The sequence below is a fragment of the Lissotriton helveticus genome, chromosome 3_1 (genome assembly GCF_964261635.1).
Source record: "Lissotriton helveticus chromosome 3_1, aLisHel1.1, whole genome shotgun sequence".
Lineage (NCBI taxonomy): Eukaryota > Metazoa > Chordata > Amphibia > Caudata > Salamandridae > Lissotriton > Lissotriton helveticus.
Window position 1 is genome coordinate 438,616,602 of NC_136061.1, and position 18,737 is coordinate 438,635,338.

Genomic DNA, 18,737 nt, shown 5'->3' on the forward strand with positions numbered 1-18,737 from the left:
TCAACTGATTTTTACAACGGCTGTGGGACGCTAGCAGAGAAACATTCCGCCGCTCCCCAGGATTTTATACACGGACTGGAATATCTTCCCGGCGTACTGACGTGGCATGTGATATATCTTTTCATGCGTACATCGTAACGACTAACTTCAATCACTCCCGTGTCACCATAAGAATGTTTCCTATCGATAGCTACACCGCTCTCGAAATATAACTGTGACGTGGTGATATACCTTGTAGAGCTTGACTACGACGGCAAGCTCCAAACTCGTCCTCTAATACAGCAACAGTTATTTCATTCTGTTCCTGATCTGGTAGTTTGAAACACAACCCTTAAGATTGTCGAGCAACTTGGTTGAACGCATATACTAGCGTTCTATTTTTAAAGGTGCACTGTGAGGCGATTAGACGATCAATTATTTTGATAATATTTGTGGCTCCTGAAGAAGGCGTTCCTCATAAACGCCGAAACGCGCGTCGAATAATACACATTGCCACTGTGATGATATATTTTTAACTTATCTGTTGTATGTTGCATATGAATGTTTTTGACTTTTTGATTATTATTGATTTATACTTATGTTGTTTTTTCAAGTGTTTTTAAAGTGATCACCATGATACTTATTAAAGGATATGGGTTTTTATAATCATTGTGTCTTATTGTTTTCCTGCCATTTCTCCCTCCCATTGTGTTGATAATATGCCAAAAAGTTTTTTACACTGACATCACTGATTACGCCATCCTGTGATTGTGTTTCACAAACTATTTGTGAGACTTACAATTATTAACTAAGCTATAGCTTAAGTTAAATTGCTATTCTTTCTGTACTCACAATTAGTCATGCTATTTCTAACATATCTCATCTGAGTGGCTGTTTGACTGTCTGCATGAGCGTAAGAGTGGTTGCCTGAGTGGATGTATGAGTGTGTGACTGTGTGTGTGAATGGCTGTTTGGGTAAGTGAGTGGCTTTGTGAGTTGTTGTATTGGGGAGTGAGTCTTTGAGTGGCTGTGTGGGTGAGTTAGTGGCTGTGTGAGTGGGTGCATAGGTGTGTGAGTGGCTGTGCAGGTATCTGTATGGGTGACTGATTAGCTGTGTGAGTGGCTTATGGGTGAGGGAGTGAGTCTGTGAGTAGCTGTATGGCTGGGTGAATATGTGTTTGAGTGTGTGTATAGGTAAGTGAGTAGGTGTGAGTGGCTGTATTGGAGAGTGAATGTATTGCAGAGTGGCTGTAAGGGTGAGTAAGTGGTTCTGTGGGTGTGTGAGTGCATGTATGGATAAGTGAGTGGCTGTGTCAGTGGTTGTATGGGTAAGTGAGTGGGGGTGATTGGCTGTTTTGTTGAGGGAGTGGCTGTACAGGTGAGTGTGTGCATGTGTTAGTACCTATATGAATGAGTAACTGGCTGTTTGAGTTTTGTATGGGCAATTAGGTGGGTGTGTGAGTCACTGTAAGGGCGTATGTGTGGAGAGGAGGAGAGGGTGTAGCCTAACAGCTAGGTTGGTTGACCTCAAATTTAGGGAACCGGGTCCGAGCCTCAGCAACAAACCTCAATATCCTGTGATTTTGGGTCTATCACTTAATCTCCACATGCCTAACAAAAATGAATGAGTCCTTATGTAAAAAAAGCAACTGGTGCTCATGTAAAGCGCTCTGATACCCGATACCTTTGGGCCAGGTTCACACTATATAAAACTCCAGAAAAAAAATGAGTGGGTGTCATTTATGTTGCCTCTTTCTGCTAGTTTCTGATCTCTATTTTGCCTCTTTCTGCTAATTTCTGACCATTATTTTACCTCTTTCTGCTCATTTCTATTTTCTATTTTGCTCTTGCTGCTCATTTTTTACCTTTATATCGCCTCTTTGTGCTTGTTTCTGATCTCCATTTTTCCTCTTGCTGCTAATTACTGTCCTTTATTTTGCCTCTTTCTGCTAGTTTCTGCCCTTTATTCTGTCTATTGCTGCTCATTTCTGACCTCTATTCTGCCTCTTTCTGCTCCTTTCTCACCTTTCTCATGCCTCTTTCTGCTCATTGCTGATCATTAATCTGCCTCTTTTTGCTTGCTTCTCACCTTTATTTTGCCTTTTCTGTTCAGTTCATACCTTTATTTTTCCTCTCTCTGCTCCTTTGTCACAATTATTTTGCCTCTTTCTGCTTGTTGCCACCCTTTATTTTGCTTCTTTCTGCTTGTTTCTGACCTTTATTCTGCCTCTTTCAGCTAGTTTCTCACCTTTATGTTGCCTCTTGTTGCTCACTGCTGACCTGTATTCTGCCTCTTTCTGATAGTTTCTCACCTTTATTTTGCCTCTTTCTTCTCATTGCTGAACTATATTTGACCTCTTTTTTCTCATTGCTGACCTTTGTTCCGCCTCTATCTGCTAGTTTCTGACCATTATTATGCCTCTTTCTGCTTGTTTCTCAACTTCTGCCTCTTCTGCTCATTGATGACCTTTATTCCGCCTCTTTCTGCTTGTTTCTGACCATTATTCTGCCTCTTTCTGCTCATTTCTCACCTTGATCTTGCCTCCTTCAGCTTGTTACTCACCTTTATTCTGCCTCTTTCTGCTCATTTCCGACCTTTATTATGCCGTTTTGTGCTAGTTTCTGACTTTTATTTTGCCTCTTTCTCCTTTTTCCCCAAGTCCCAGCAAGCTCTCCACCTCTTGCGGGAGCCCACATTGTTCTCAGAGACAGGGAGATGCTCAACATGGAGCTTCCTGTCTGTAAGAGCAATCCTTTCATTTGTTTTCATGGCCTCTTGACAGCGAGCAGGGAAACAGATGAAAAATCTGCTCTTAGCAAGTGAGAGTGGTTTCACAGCTTTTGCTTGCTGAGAGCGGAGTTGGTGTTCGCTCTGACTTGGTGGGAGCTTTCAAAACTCCTGCCAAGTCAGAGCAAACAGCTATGTCCCCTGGACATAGCAGGAGAAAGCCCTAGGAGGTAGTGTTCCCCAGGGCCATGTATGGCGCCAGGATGGGGGCCGTGAGGCACCTCTACCTCTGAATTGATAGGCTGGCATCAAGGACGTGGTGGTCCAAGGGCTCATTTCAAAAGAAGTGTGGGAGATTGTGCTTGTTTTTTTCAGTTTTCCCATGAATCTGCACATCCACCCATGATTTTGTGGTGAAGTTAATTAAAAAAAAATGTTTTAATCCCACAGAGCCCATTTCAGACACCATCCCTACATCTAGGGGGTCAGGGTATTCCTACTTACCCGTTTTCTATTTTCCTAAGTGTTGGCAGCCAATCAGATTACAGTCAGATCTTCAGAGGATACGAGTCCCTAGATATACAAATATGGATTTTCGTTAATATCTCTAAAATGACTGAACAGATTTACAGCAAACTATCAAAAGGCACTACTCTGGACAATGATCTACCTTTCTGCAAAATGTGCTTAATCCGCACAGTGGTTTACGCGGAAGTTGTGATAAAGTCCATATGGGAACTAACATGGGGAAAATGCATTTTAGGACCCCCCTTTTTCTCAGCCACTACTTAACAGATCACCCCCAACACTTTATAGGTAGCAGCTGCAGTGAGAATTGAACTAGTTTGGATTTTTTTTTAAAAATTCAGCAAACAGTGCCAAATTTATTGGAAAAAGAAAATGTTCTTCAAATGGAAACTAGGTCCTTGCTATAACTACCTACTGGCTTTGAAGTGTTGGCAGCCAATCAGATTACAGAACGGGGACTGTACGAATCTGCGAAGGATCCACATCCCTAGATATGCAAATTTGGATTCTGGTTAATATTTTTAAAACTATTGTACAGATTTACAACAAACTACCACAACGCACAACTCTAGACCTAATTCTACTTTTATACCAAATGTGGTTCAATCCATTCAGCGATACAGGCTGTAGTCATGTCTAAAATAGTAGGGAACTGCCCCTTTTTCTCGGACCCCACTTGGTGGATCACCATGAAACCTTCCAGACAGTGGCTGGAATGAGCTTTGAATTCATTTAGAAAATGTTGTGAAGATTTGTCAAACAACACTAAAGTTATTAGCAAACCAAAAAATACTCTTCATATGGAAACTAGGTCCTTACTATAACTACCTGCTGGCTTTGAAGTGTTGGCAGTCAATCAGATTACAGCAGGGGGACTGTTGGATCTGTGGAGGATCCATGCCCCTAGATGTACAAATTTGAATTTTGGTTAATATCTCTAAAACTACTGTAAGGATTTGCATCAAATTACCAAAATGCACTACACTGGACCAAGACTTACCTTTCCGAGAAATTTGGTGTCATTTCTTTCAGCGGTTTGAGCTGTAGTTGTGTCCAGCGTCCCTATGGGAAATAACATAGGAAATCCACGTTTTGGGACCCCCTTTTTCTCAGCTCTGACTTCACGGATCACCCCAAAACATTCCAGACTGCAGCTGAAATGAGCATCAAATTAGTTTGAAAAATATTAAGATTTGTGAAACGGCACCAACGTTATTGACATTACAAAAAAAGGCTCTTCCTATGGAAACTAGGTCCTAAATATAACTACCTACTGGAAACCACCAGTAGGTGATTGATATATATAATGTATATATATATTCACTGAAAAAACCATAGGTTTCACACCTGTTATAGTTAGCTGGAGGTTTTACTCGCATAAAACCATTGAAATTCCCACGTTATAGTTAGTTGGACTCACTATAACTTGCGTGTGCAATGCACTGCTGATGACGTCACATATTACATCACTCATGACATGGTCAGTGAAATCACTCATGACTTCACTGATGACACCATCCAGTGAATGTGTGTCTTTCTGAAAAATAATTATTAGTGAGTAATGTTTAAATATTTAAATATATGTATTAGTGTTTCACTTTGTGTATAAGTGGCTGCATGGGTTGGTGAGTAGCTACATGTGTATGTATATGGATTATTAGATTTTTTTTAATATCAGTATGAGTGTCTATATGGTTTGGTGAGGGTATTACTTAGCACATAGATGCATGAATGACTGACTCTCTGTTTGTATGTGTTTTGAAGACAGCATATGTGCAGGACTGTATGGGTGGATGAGTGTGTATATGTGTGTGTTAGTGAGTGACTGACTGTCTCACTAGTGTCTTTATCAGTAACTACATATGTTTTAATCTAGTATATGTGAATATTGATGTATATAAGTGAGTATATGTGAGAGTGAGGGATTGTAAGAGTTCCTGTTTAAACAAGTATGTTTTTCTATAAGTGATTGTTTAACAGAGTAAATATGTGTATGTTTTCTTAGAAGTAAGGTGGTAGTGTGTGTATAGCTGTATATGCAAATAAATGGATGTTCAATAGTTTATTTGCATGTGTGAGTATGTGTGTGAGTAACTTTTGGATGACTGTCGTTGTGTAACAGGATATATAGGTGTATCACTATATATGATGAGTGAGTATATGTATGAGTGACTACATAGAACTGTTGGTGAATGAGTGGATGTTTGTATAGATGGTGGAATTACTGAATTGGTTGTTGTAACTGGTATGGGTATCTCCATTTTTTGAAAATTTTAGTTTCTATTTTTGAATATGTGTTTCAAAGGTTACATTACAGTGAAAGGAGGTCTGTCACTCTGTCACAAGGATGGTGTCATCAGTGATGTCATGAGTGATGTCACTGACCATGTCATGAGTGATGTAATATGTGACGTCATCAGCAGTGCATTGCACGCGCAAGTTATAGTGAGTCCAACTAACTATAACGTGGGAATTTCAATGGTTTTATGCGAGTAAAACTTCCAGCTAACATAACAGGTGTGAAACCTATGGTTTTTTCAGTGAATTTAATAGTTTTTTTTAATGCTAATTCCTAACTATAACTGGTGTGAAACCTATGGTTTTTACAGTGAATTTCATAGGTTTTTTAATAGCAAATCTTTATAGGTATAAAAAGTAAAAAATGTTATAATGAATTTTATATTGTATAATTATTTATTCGTTTTTTTAAATTTTTTGGCCCGGAGCGCTCCCGGGGCGCGTACCGGTGAACGCACGGGTAAGCGCAATGTTGCGGCGCGCCCCGGGGCGCGTACCGGTGAGCGTCCCGTTAGCGCTATTCTCGCGAACGAAAACAACATCGTGACGTTTCGCGTAACCGCGTGATGCGTCATATGACGCCATGCGTAAGCGCACCCGGAAGCACGCGAGCGCATACGATCGCGCAACGTCCTGACGCACTTATGCAACGCACCCCCGGGCGCGCTCCAGAGCGCGTAGCGTAAGCGTAACAAGTCATATGACCTTGAAATAACTCTTTTCATTGGTTCCTAACTTACTTTTTTTTACAAAGACTGAAATCCCCACCCATTTCCTTCACTTCTTGTTTCACTTTTGCAAGTGCAAGACCTGCTTTTGGCACCTGTGTCATATTTACTTCTATTATCATGGCTGCAAGAGCATCCAGCAGCAGTGATGAGACTGAGGATTTCATTGATGAGGAGGTTCCTGAACAAACTGTGAAGGAACATTTCATTTGGACATTTTTCAAAATTCCAGAGGGGGAGAAGAAGGTAAATGCTCCAAAGGTGGAGTGTAAAATATGCCACACCATCTTATCGAGAGGAAATCCCAGAAAAAAATTACAGCTTCGGGAACTGGACGATGATACGCCACGTGTCAAGGAAACATCCCCAGAACTATGCACGGGAGAGTGTCAGGGCTCTGGCACGAGAGGCTCCCAGGGATGGTGGCTCTACTTCTACCGGTGGAGCAACACCTTCTGTGCGTCGGCGTGAGCAGGAGATGATACCAAATATTCAGCTTGCTTTTAATCAGGCTATATTAAAATGCCGAAAATGTGACCATCTTCTTTGCTATGGGGAGCAAAGTGTCACACTCATGGTTCGAGCTCTCGAGAACCACCGCTGCCATCCCCAGGCCTAATTATTTTTTTTTGCCTCCTGTTGAGCTGTTTCCAGTTCCCTGTTTTTGTTTTTGTTAAAAAAAAGAAGAAAAACAAAAGTTCTTTTCAGAGCTACCTCCAATTCTCATCAAAGAGCTGTGTTCTTAAAAAAATGAAAAAGAACTACCTCCAATGTATTAAAAAATGCTACATTTGTAAAGAAGTCTGTCATTGTTTTTTCTCCAGGGTACGCTCCCCGGTACGCGCTGCGGGCGCGTACCGGGCACTCCCCTCGTGAAAATCGATTTATTTTTTATTTTATTTTATGCGGCGGGGCCCTTTTATGACCCCCACATCAAACCTAGGGTGTCAGGGGGGTCTACCCTGCCCCCTTTTGGTTATTTCCCCCTTTGTTTTTGCCACCTCTTGTGTCTCGATCCTACCGAGACACAAGATGGCGGCCGCTCCGGTCTGTTGGGAATGTTGACAGACACCCGTGAACCAATCAGCTTCCCGTGTGCAAGTCGCGTGGCGCGCCCGGAGCGCTCCCTGGTGCGCGTACCGGGGCGCGCTTACAGATATATATATTTTTTTGAACCTAAATTACTCAAAATCCTCTGGAGCACATATCTTGAGACATAGCAAAGGCACATCGGGCTACCAGTCCCTACAATTTTGCCAAGTTTGGTGAAAATCCATTCAGCCGTTCGAGCTAAAAGTGAGTCCGACTGCCCTATGGAAATTAACATGGGGAAAACACGTTTTGGGACCCCCCTTTTATCTCGGCCCCCGCTTAATGAATCCCCCCCAAACTTTCAGGGAAGGACCGGAGCGCCGCGAGGCAAAGTTGAGGAAAATTTCAGGCAGATTCCTCAACCGGCGCCAAAGTTATTCCCAATAGAATGTTACAATTTCCCTATGGAAAACAATCCTAACTATAACTACCTACTGGCGACCGCCAGTAGGTAATATGTATATATATATTGATTACTATACGTTTGAAATATACAGGGGGAAAAGGGTACTATGATTAGATAAGTTTAGGATTGTAAATATCATAATGGTGGTTTGTAAAGGTTTGATTGAATATGAGTACTTTACGGTAATTTGGGAATGAAAAATGGCTACAAGTATATGCTGGCCTAAAAACACTGTGCGGGGTTGCTGGTCTAGATGACCATGGAAAGGGAAGCGGGTACTTACACATAACACTAATTTAAAAAGAGGTCTAGACTCGAGGACTCTATGGTCCAGTTGAAGGCAAGGAGCCGAAACGCGTAGACCGTTCGTTTTGATGCACTTTATTTTGCACAAGGTGTGTAATTAAATTTGTGAAAACTAACCTGTTGCTGTGCCGTGTCTTCATCTGCGGGAATCGTGGGAAGGAGAAACAGAAGTAATATATATATGTATATATATTCACTGAAAAAACCATAGGTTTCACACTAGTTATAGTTAGCTGGAAGTTTTACTCGCATAAAACCATTGAAATTCCCACGTTATAGTTAGTTGGACTCACTATAACTTGCGCGTGCAATGCACTGCTGATGACGTCACATATTACATCACTCATGACATGGTCAGTGACATCACTCATGACAGCACTGATGACACCATCCAGTGAATGTGTGTCTTTTTGAAAAATAAATATTAGTGAGTAATGTTTAAATAGTTAAATATATGTATTAGTGTTTCACTTTGTGTATAAGTGGCTGCATGGGTTGGTGAGTAGGTACATGTGTATGTATATAGGTTATTAGATGTTTTTCTTAGTATCAGTATGAGTGTTTGTATGGTTTGGTGGGGGTCTTACTTAGCACATAGATGCATGAATGACTGACTCTCTCTTTGTATGTGTTTTGAAGACAGCATATGTGCAGGACTGTATGGGTGGATGACTGTGTATATGTGTGTGTTACTGAGTGAATGACTGTCTCACTAGTGTCTTTATCAGTAACTACATATGTTTTAATGTAGTACATGTGAATATTGATGTATATAAGTGAGTATATGTGAGAGTGAGGGATTGTAAGAGTTCCTGTTTAAATAACTATGTTTTTCTATAAGTGATTGTTTAACAGAGTAAATATGTGTATGTTTTCTTAGAAGTAAGGTGGTAGTGTGTGTATAGCTGTATATGCAAATAAATGGATGTTCAATTGTTTATTTGCATGTGTGAGTATGTGTATGAGTAACTTTTGGATGACTGTCGGTGTGTAACAGGATGTATAGGTGTATCACTACATATGATCAGTGAGTATATGTATAAGTGACTATATAGAACTGTTTGTGAATGAGTGTATGTGTATATAGATGGTGGAATTATTGAATTGGTTGTTGTAAGTGGTATGGCTATCCATTTTTTTGTAAATTTTAGTTTCTATGTTTGAATATTTGTTTCAAGGGTTACATTACAGTGAAAGGAGGTCTGTCACTCTGTCACAAGGATGGTGTCATCAGTGATGTCATGAGTGATGTCACTGACCATGTCATGAGTGATGTAATATGTGACGTCATCAGCAGTGCATTGCACGCGCAAGTTATAGTGAGTCCAACTAACTATAACGTGGGAATTTCAATGGTTTTATGCGAGTAAAACTTCCAGCTAACTATAACTAGTTTGAAACCTATGGTTTTTTCAGTGAATTTAATAGGTTTTTTAAATGCTAATTCCTAACTATAACTGGTGTGAAACCTATGGTTTTTTCATTGAATTTCATAGGTTTTTTAATAGCAAATATATATAGGTTTGAAAAGTAATAATTTTTTTAACAAATTTTAAATTGTGTAAATATGTTTTTTTTTTTTTTTTTAATGTTTGCCCCCGGGCGCTCCCGAGGCGTATACCGGTAAACGTACGGGTAAGCGCAATGTTACGAAGCGCTCCATGGCGTGTACCGGGGAGCGTCCCAGGAGCGCTATTCCCGCGAACGAAAACAACATCATGACGTTTCGCGTCGTCGCGTGATGCGTCATATGACGCACTACGTAAACGCACCCGGAAGCACGCGATCGCATACGATCACGCAACGTCTTGACTCGCTTACGCGACGCGCCCCGAGGTGCGTCCGGGGGTGCGCCCCGGAGCGCGCCTACGGGCACGCCCCGGGGCGCATAGCGTAAGTACTTCGGATCATGTGATCTGAAAAGAACACTTTTCATTGGGGCAGATCAGTTTTGGTTTCCAAATGATGAAAGCTTGGATCATGTGACTTGAAAATAACAATTTTCATTGGTCCAGAACACTTTTGTTTTCCAAATGTTGAAAGCCCCCTCCTTTTTTCATCATTCTGACTTTGTCCTTTGACTGAGGAATACCTGTTTCGAGTTATATCTCAGAAAATAGCTACAGTAGTATCAACAGCTGGAGCATCTGGTCCACCACCACCACCACCACCATCTAAAAGACCACCAGAAGATTTCGTTGGTGGTCAAGATGAAGAGGAGGAGGATGATGAAGAAGAGTCACAGAGAATGGAGTTCCTGCCGGAAGATAAACAGCCCTACAAACCCAAAGAACACTTTATATGGCAGTTCTACAAACTCCCAAGGGGTTTTAAAAAAGTCAACGCAGCAAAAGTAACTTATTTAATTTGTGGTGCTGAGCTATCCAGGGTGAACCCTAAAAAAAAGTATTCCTTCGGGAATCACACGATGACGCGTGCCTATCCAAACAACTACTGTACTGCAGAGGTAAGGGACCTCTGCAGTAAACTACCCCCATCAACGTTTGGACGCTCAACATCAAAACAACCCACTCCATCGGGTTCGAGATCAACAGACACATTGGCTACTATCCAACCTAAGTTTAATGATTACAAAATTGTATGCAAATATTGTAACAAGTTACTTTGCTATGGTGAGCAAAGCATCGAACTTATCATGGTTGCTGGTGATCACCATAACTGTCCATTGAAACCCTAATTTTTCCTGATTTTATTTATGCTCCAGTTGAGCCATTTACAATTCCCTGTTTTTTCTTTATCCCCATGAAAAATACAAAAAAATTATAAAAGTGTTCAGAAAACCCAAAAAAGTAAAAAAATGTTCAAAAAAACATAAAAAAAATATAAAACAACAAAAATAAAAAACAGTTCTTTTTAGAACTACCTTTACTTTATAAAAATAAACCTATATTTTTAATGAATCTGTCTCAATCTTTTTTCAGCAGGGTACGCTACCGGTACGTGCACTGGAGCGCGCACCGGGGAGCGCACCCTAAAAAATACGTTAAAAAAAATTAATGAAGGAGTTAGCATGAGGGAACAACACAAAGAGAGTAATGTTAAGAGAAAGAGACCTACAGGATGAACACGATTTAACCTAGCGTTAAGAAAGTGCCTGTACTGACACCCAAAACACCCGGCAAACTTAAAGCCCTGAAACTATTTTCATATCACCGCTCCCTTTGCACCTTTAATTCTTATTTTCAAACCACGTTTCCTTTCCATCACACACGATTTTTTTCGGTGTTCCACATTCAACGTTTAGACACTTTACCATTTTTAGTCAGAAGCTGCACCTCCAACATGCTTAATCTACGAATTAATTACTCTATCTTTCGCACTTTTTCAATGTTTAAATTCCACAGATTTTTTTCACAGAAATACATACCACCGGCTCAGTACCTCTTAGTAACATGAAACCAAGTTGCTCCCTTTTACTTACTAATGCCTTAGAGACGGCAAAAAATTATATTTGCATAGATATGAGCGTACTGAAACATGGAATTAGTCCTTCACATCCAAGCACTACCAATGGCATGACTTATTTAACAGGAAGCGCTGTAATATTGCATGTGTTCACAAAGGTACACCGTGCCTGCTATAATGCAGACTTTTACCTTATAGCTCAACAGTGCTTATTTATTTACAAAGAATGAGAATTACTATGAGTTTTAAAAAAACAAGCCTTACTCTGTAAAAGTCACTCTACATATGCCTCTCTATAAAAATGTAGTTTATCCACCCCCGCATTGGAACCTTGATGTTTCCAGCTGGCCGCGAAATTCGACCTTGAATTCAAAGTTCCATCCTAAGACTTGAACAACAGCCTCATTGTCACAAAATGAAGTTTCCCGAGCATCTGTTCACAAACATATCTCATTCACTTAGCTAACACTCGCAGAAAACTGCATACCTAATTAAATAGTGACCTTCCTTTACAATTTTCTGAGGTGACTCCCATAATCTTTAACACTCCTCCACTTGACATCTGGGCTATTTTTATGCATTCAAATTATTTAAACTCATTCTGCTACTCTTCACTCCATATTCTCTGACCTATGTTTCTGAACTTCGAGATATACTACCAGCAGCTGCTACTTTTCAGGTCCTATTTTCTTTATTACAAAATGGATGTCCGTCCTGCCTTCGCAAACGAGCTGGAACACTTAGAACTGTTTCGCCACAGGATGCTTGACCAGTATGGCATTCTGCCACTCGCGACTTTGAGTGCATCATATGATTATCATTTCGATTTTCCTACTTCACCTGTGTGCAGCCTGTATTTCATTGCCTGAGCTGTGATTTCATGTGGGCCCTGGACTTATGTCTCTGCAACTCAGTACCTCCTGAAGTGAATTACAATCATCTCATGAATCCGTTAATCGATCATGAACAGCTTTGTTCCGACGGAGGGATTATGGCCTTTGCAGCGATACATGGAGTTCTGGGTCATTGAAATATATTCGCAGCGGCGCAAGATTTCTTGGCACACAGCTACATTGAAAATTCACCGAGTTGTCCTCTGATTGTACTAGAGGCTCCGGTAATTAATGACCATGTATGTTCATTTCCTCTTTTCAATTGGATGGCTGACTTGTTTTCGGACGATAACAATGACTTTCTTTTAGAAGCGGTTGCCACTTACTTCGCCTACTCACTGGAAGGGTGACTGTTATGCAAGCCATTGACGTCTTAACTGTTTTTTTTCCCTCCTAATTTTTCATATTAATTTTTCTTTTTTTTTAATGTAAACAGAACTATAGCCTTTACTAACAGTGGACATTGCAATTTCTTACTGGTGAGATTTTCCTGTTTTATGTGCAGTTAATTTTTTTTCCTCACCTACTCAATTTCGTTCAAAACATTTCATGGTGCTCTAATTTCAACAAAACACTCGTTTATGTTATCTTATCTTATTTATGAAACAAACAATAAGTGCGGTGCACAGCAGGTTTGTAGTGTTGCTAATTGTGTGATTGGTTTAGATTCCTTCATGTAAGGGTGCTCCTGCTGGTGGCGTAACCGTCCGTTTGCGCCGATTAGGTTAAGTATTAACAAAGTGGGCACACGACTTGTGTGCACATCCCAGCGGTGGGCACTCCCTCTGGTTCGTCATAGAAGACAGACTCCTCTAAGTTTGCAATTTGTTTATTTATAACTCATTTGAAGTTAACGAACGTGGATTCAATTCATCGCATTCACTTCAAAATTCCATCCATATAATTCAAATACTTTCAACATTTAGATGATGTCAACAATGGTGCTCCAATGCATTTCGGGCGGGAGTCGCCCTTTCTCAAGGAGCCCTGAAAATAAGAACGGCAATCATTTGCTTCATAGCTCATCATAGTGACGATTTACACAATGTAAACAATGAAATCCATATTTACACAAAAATAATGCGGTCTAAATGAAACCAAATCGATCATGCTCAAAGGTAGTGTGATGCTGTGCTCTGGTGATGACAGAAATATCAAGCAAGCGAACTTAATGTCCTGGTGTGCTCGGGTGGTGTCTAAAGAAGCAAGCAAACAAACGTGGTTTACAACGAGTGCTTAGAGGAATGTGAAGGGTTAGGAAGTTTCTAATCATACAAAAGAGAAGGCTCAAAGGAAAAAGGGGCTCACGTGGTCTTGAATTAAACGTCGATGTTCAAGAAAGCTGCAATAGAGGATGATACAAAGGTAAGTAAAGGTGATGCGGGTTATCGGGTAGATAACGCGGGCTAACGTGCAAACGGGGTATTAACTTACTGAAGCGTGTTAGCGGGTACGTGAAGTCTCCATCATTCGATCATGGTCGGCTTAGCGCGACTTGCGCGGAGCGTGGGGATGTTGTTTTAACGCGGCTGCGTTTTCATGAGCAGAGACGAGGGACTAATGCAGTATTATTCAGGCGTCTGCAAGCGCCAGTAACATAAGCGATGGACATTATCTGTAGGACTTATGACCAAAAAAATGTCGGCCATCTTAAAAGGGGGTAATCGAGTGGTGTAAATAGCCATTCAGTGACAGTTTTTACAAAAACGGTAAAGGGGATTGTGTGTTCACTGGGGTGACAGAAGGGAGTGTCATTGAAAATGTGTTAAATGATTTACAATAGTTACACAAACATATTCAAACTAAAATGCTTCATATGAAAATAATGTAAACATGAATATACAGTGGCACAAGAGTTTCGTGTCCATATGTACCACAAGGGGTACTCATAAAAAACAGCTGAGTTCAATACGGTCATTCAGACCGAATGGTTTCAAGGATTGCAAACGGTAAATCCATGCAGTTTCTTTTTGTAGAAGGATTTTGTTATTGTCCTTTCCTTCTCTCTTTTCAATCATTTCCAACACCATAAATTTCAGTTTTGCCACATTGTGGTTGTGTTCCATGAAATGCATCGCCACACTTGATCTCTCTTGTTTGGTCCTTATGTTTGACTTGTGTTTGTTCAGACGGATCTTTATTTTTCTCTCAGTCTTTCCTATGTAGATTTTCCCACAAGGGCATTTCAACAAGTAAATTAAATTGGAAGAGTCACACGTGGCATTTACTTTGATTTTAATTTCTGTACCCTTCATTGGATGATTTATTTTATTGCCTTTGATGATGTTGTTGCAACTGTTGCAGTTGAGACAAGGTCTTGTACCGTTGTATGTTGTTTGTTGAGCTGTGTCTCTAGATAAGATCTCTCTCATATTGTTTGCTCTTGTGTAAGCAAATATTGGTGGATTTTTAAAAAGATCTTTGAATTCAGGTTCCGACGATAGGATTCTCCAATGGCTCAATATGATTTTTTTATATCTTCCACTAAGTGTGGAGTATTTAGATACTACCACCATCCTGGTGTCTTCACTTTTCTTTGCTCTTGTAAGTGCTTTGTCACGAGTGATATTGGAGACTTTACTCATGGCTTCATTCACAATTTCAGGTGGGTACCCTCTCTCAGTGAATCTTAGGTTCATTTCAGTCAGATGTTTTGTGCAAACTTCCGAGTTCGAAACGATCCGTTTCACTCGCAACATTTGGCTAAAAGGCAAGTGGCGTTTGAGTGAGTTCTGGTGGAAACTGGAAAAGTGCAATGTGTTATTGCGGTCTGTTATTTTCCTAAATAGGTCAGTTTCCAAACCTATGTTGGTCCTTGTGATGGAAACATCCAAGAAATTGATAGTTTGTTCATTCATGTTCCAAGTAAGTTGGATTCGATGGTCTTTGTTGTTGAGCTCATTTAATTCCTTCTCTAACTTGTCTTTCGTGCCTTTCCAAATGAAAAATAAATTGTCTATGTAACGAACATACATAAGCAAATTCTTCATCCATTGGGGGTTGTCATAGATATTTGTTTTTTCGAACTCTGCCATGTATATGTTGGCGTAAGTAGGTGCGGCGCAATTGCCCATGGACATGCCAGACAGCTGTTGGAACCATTGGTCATTGTAGGTGAAATAGCTATGATATAGCGTAAATATCATTAGTTCCATAAGTAGGACTTGCATGGATTCTGGGATGTCGCTGTTTAAGAGTGTCTTCTCTACTGCGTCGATTCCTCCACCATGTGGAATGGAAGTGTATAGACTCTTAACATCTGCTGTACATAATACCAGGTTGTCATCCTTGTTAATGCTCACTTCGGAGAGTTTAAGTAGAAACTCCTTGGTGTCTTTCACGTAACTTTTGAGTTGTTTGACAAGAGGTTGAAGGTAACGATCAAGGAATTTTCCTACGGGCTCGTGGAGGGACCCCTTTGTTGAGACAATAGGCCTGAATGGTGGATCCATTAGGCATTTGTGGATTTTTGGCAGCATAGTTATTGTTGGACTTTTTGGATGTTCAACCAATAGAAACTTTTTAGTGCGTTCGTCGATTGTCTGTTGTTCATGCGCTTTTGTTACTAGTGTTGTTAATGTTGATTTGTATTGGCTGGTGGGATTGGATTCAAGTAACATATAAGTATCAGGATCCGAGATGTGTTCGATCATTTTTGCTTGATACATGCTGGTGTTGATGACGACCAAGGCGCCACCCTTGTCAGCTTTTATGCATTTAATCGCCTTGTTTCCTGCGATCTTTCTTAAGGTATCATGGTCTTTTTGTGTGATGTTCTTTTTGTTCATTTTTTTGTTGTAGTTGATTTTCTCCAAATCCTGTTTGACTAAAGTCTCAAAAGTATCAATGCTTTTATGACTGGTCGGTGGCATATAAGAGCTTGACGGTAACAACACTAGTAACAAAAGCGCATGAACAACAGACAATCGACGAACGCACTAAAAAGTTTCTATTGGTTGAACATCCAAAAAGTCCAACAATAACTATGCTGCCAAAAATCCACAAATGCCTAATGGATCCACCATTCAGGCCTATTGTCTCAACAAAGGGGTCCCTCCACGAGCCCGTAGGAAAATTCCTTGATCGTTACCTTCAACCTCTTGTCAAACAACTCAAAAGTTACGTGAAAGACACCATGGAGTTTCTACTTAAACTCTCCGAAGTGAGCATTAACAAGGATGACAACCTGGTATTATGTACAGCAGATGTTAAGAGTCTATACACTTCCATACCACATGGTGGCGGAATCGACGCAGTAGAGAAGACACTCTTAAACAGCGACACCCCAGAATCCATGCAAGTCCTACTTATGGAATTAATGATATTTAAGCTATATCATAGCTATTTCACCTACAATGACCAATGGTTCCAACAGCTGTCTGGCATGTCCATGGGCAATTGCGCCGCACCTACTTACGCCAACATATACATGGCAGAGTTCGAAAAAACCAATATCTATGACAACCCCCAATGGATGAAGAATTTGCTTATGTATGTTCGTTACATAGACGATTTATTTTTCATTTGGAAAGGCACGAAAGACAACTTAGAGAAGGAATTAAATGAGCTCAACAACAAAGACCATCAAATCCAACTTACTTGGAACATGAATGAACAAACTATCAATTTCTTGGATGTTTCCATCACAAGGACCAACATAGGTTTGGAAACTGACCTATTTAGGAAAACAACAGACCGCAATAACACATTGCACTTTTCCAGTTTCCACCAGAACTCACTCAAACGCCACTTGCCTTTTAGCCAAATGTTGCGAGTGAAACGGATCGTTTCGAACTCGGAAGTTTGCACAAAACGTCTGACTGAAATGAACCTAAGATTCACTGAGAGAGGGTACCCACCTGAAATTGTGAATGAAGCCATGAGCAAAGTCTCCAATATCACTCGTGACAAAGCACTTACAAGAGCAAAGAAAAGTGAAGACACCAGGATGGTGGTAGTATCTAAATACTCCACACTCAGTGGAAGATATAAAAAAATCATATTGAGCCATTGGAGAATCCTATCGTCGGAACCTGAATTCAAAGATCTTTTTAAAAATCCACCAATATTTGCTTACACAAGAGCGAACAATATCAGAGAGATCTTATCTAGAGACACAGCTCAACAAACAACATACAAAGGTACAAGACCTTGTCTCAACTGCAACAGTTGCAACAACATCATCAAAGACAATAAAATAAATCATCCAATGAAGGGTACAGAAATTAAAATCAAAGTAAATGCCACATGTGACTCTTCCAATTTAATTTACTTGTTGAAATGCCCTTGTGGGAAAATCTACATAGGAAAGACTGAGAGAAAAATAAAGATCCGTCTGAACGAACACAAGTCAAACATAAGGACCAAACAAGAGAGATCCAGTGTGGCGATGCATTTCATGGAACACAACCACAATGTGGCACAACTGAAATTTATGGTGTTGGAAATGATTGAAAAGAGAGAAGGAAAGGACAATAACAAAATCCTTCTACAAAAAGAAACTGCATGGATTTACCATTTGCAATCCTTGAAACCATTTGGTCTGAATGACCGTATTGAACTCAGCTGTTTTTTATGAGTACCCCTTGTGGTACATATGGACACGAAACTCTTGTGCCACTGTATATTCATGTTTACATTATTTTCATATGAAGCATTTTAGTTTGAATATGTTTGTGTAACTATTGTAAATCATTTAACACATTTTCAATGACACTCCCTTCCGTCACCCCAGTGAACACACAATCCCCTTTACCGTTTTTGTAAAAACTGTCACTGAATGGCTATTTACACCACTCGATTACCCCCTTTTAAGATGGCCGACATTTTTTTGGTCATAAGCCCTACAGATAATGTCCATCGTTTATGTTAATGGCGCTTGCAGACGCCTGAATAATACTGCATTAGTCCCTCGTCTCTGCTCATGAAAACGCAGCCGCGTTAAAACAACATCCCCACGCTCCGCGCAGGTGGCGCTAAGCCGACCATGATCGAATGATGGAGACTTCACGTACCCGCTAACACGCTTCAGTAAGTAAATACCCCGTTTGCACGTTAGCCCGCGTTATCTACCCGATAACCCGGATCACCTTTACTTACCTTTGTATCATCCTCTATTGCAGCTTTCTTGAACATCGACGTTTAATTCAAGACCACGTGAGCCCCTTTTTCCTTTGAGCCTTCTCTTTTTTATGATTAGAAACTTCCTAACCCTTCACATTCCTCTAAGCACTCGTTGTAAACCACGTTTGTTTGCTTGCTTCTTTAGACACCACCCGAGCACACCAGGACATTAAGTTCGCTTGCTTGATATTTCTGTCATCACCAGAGCACAGCATCACACTACCTTTGAG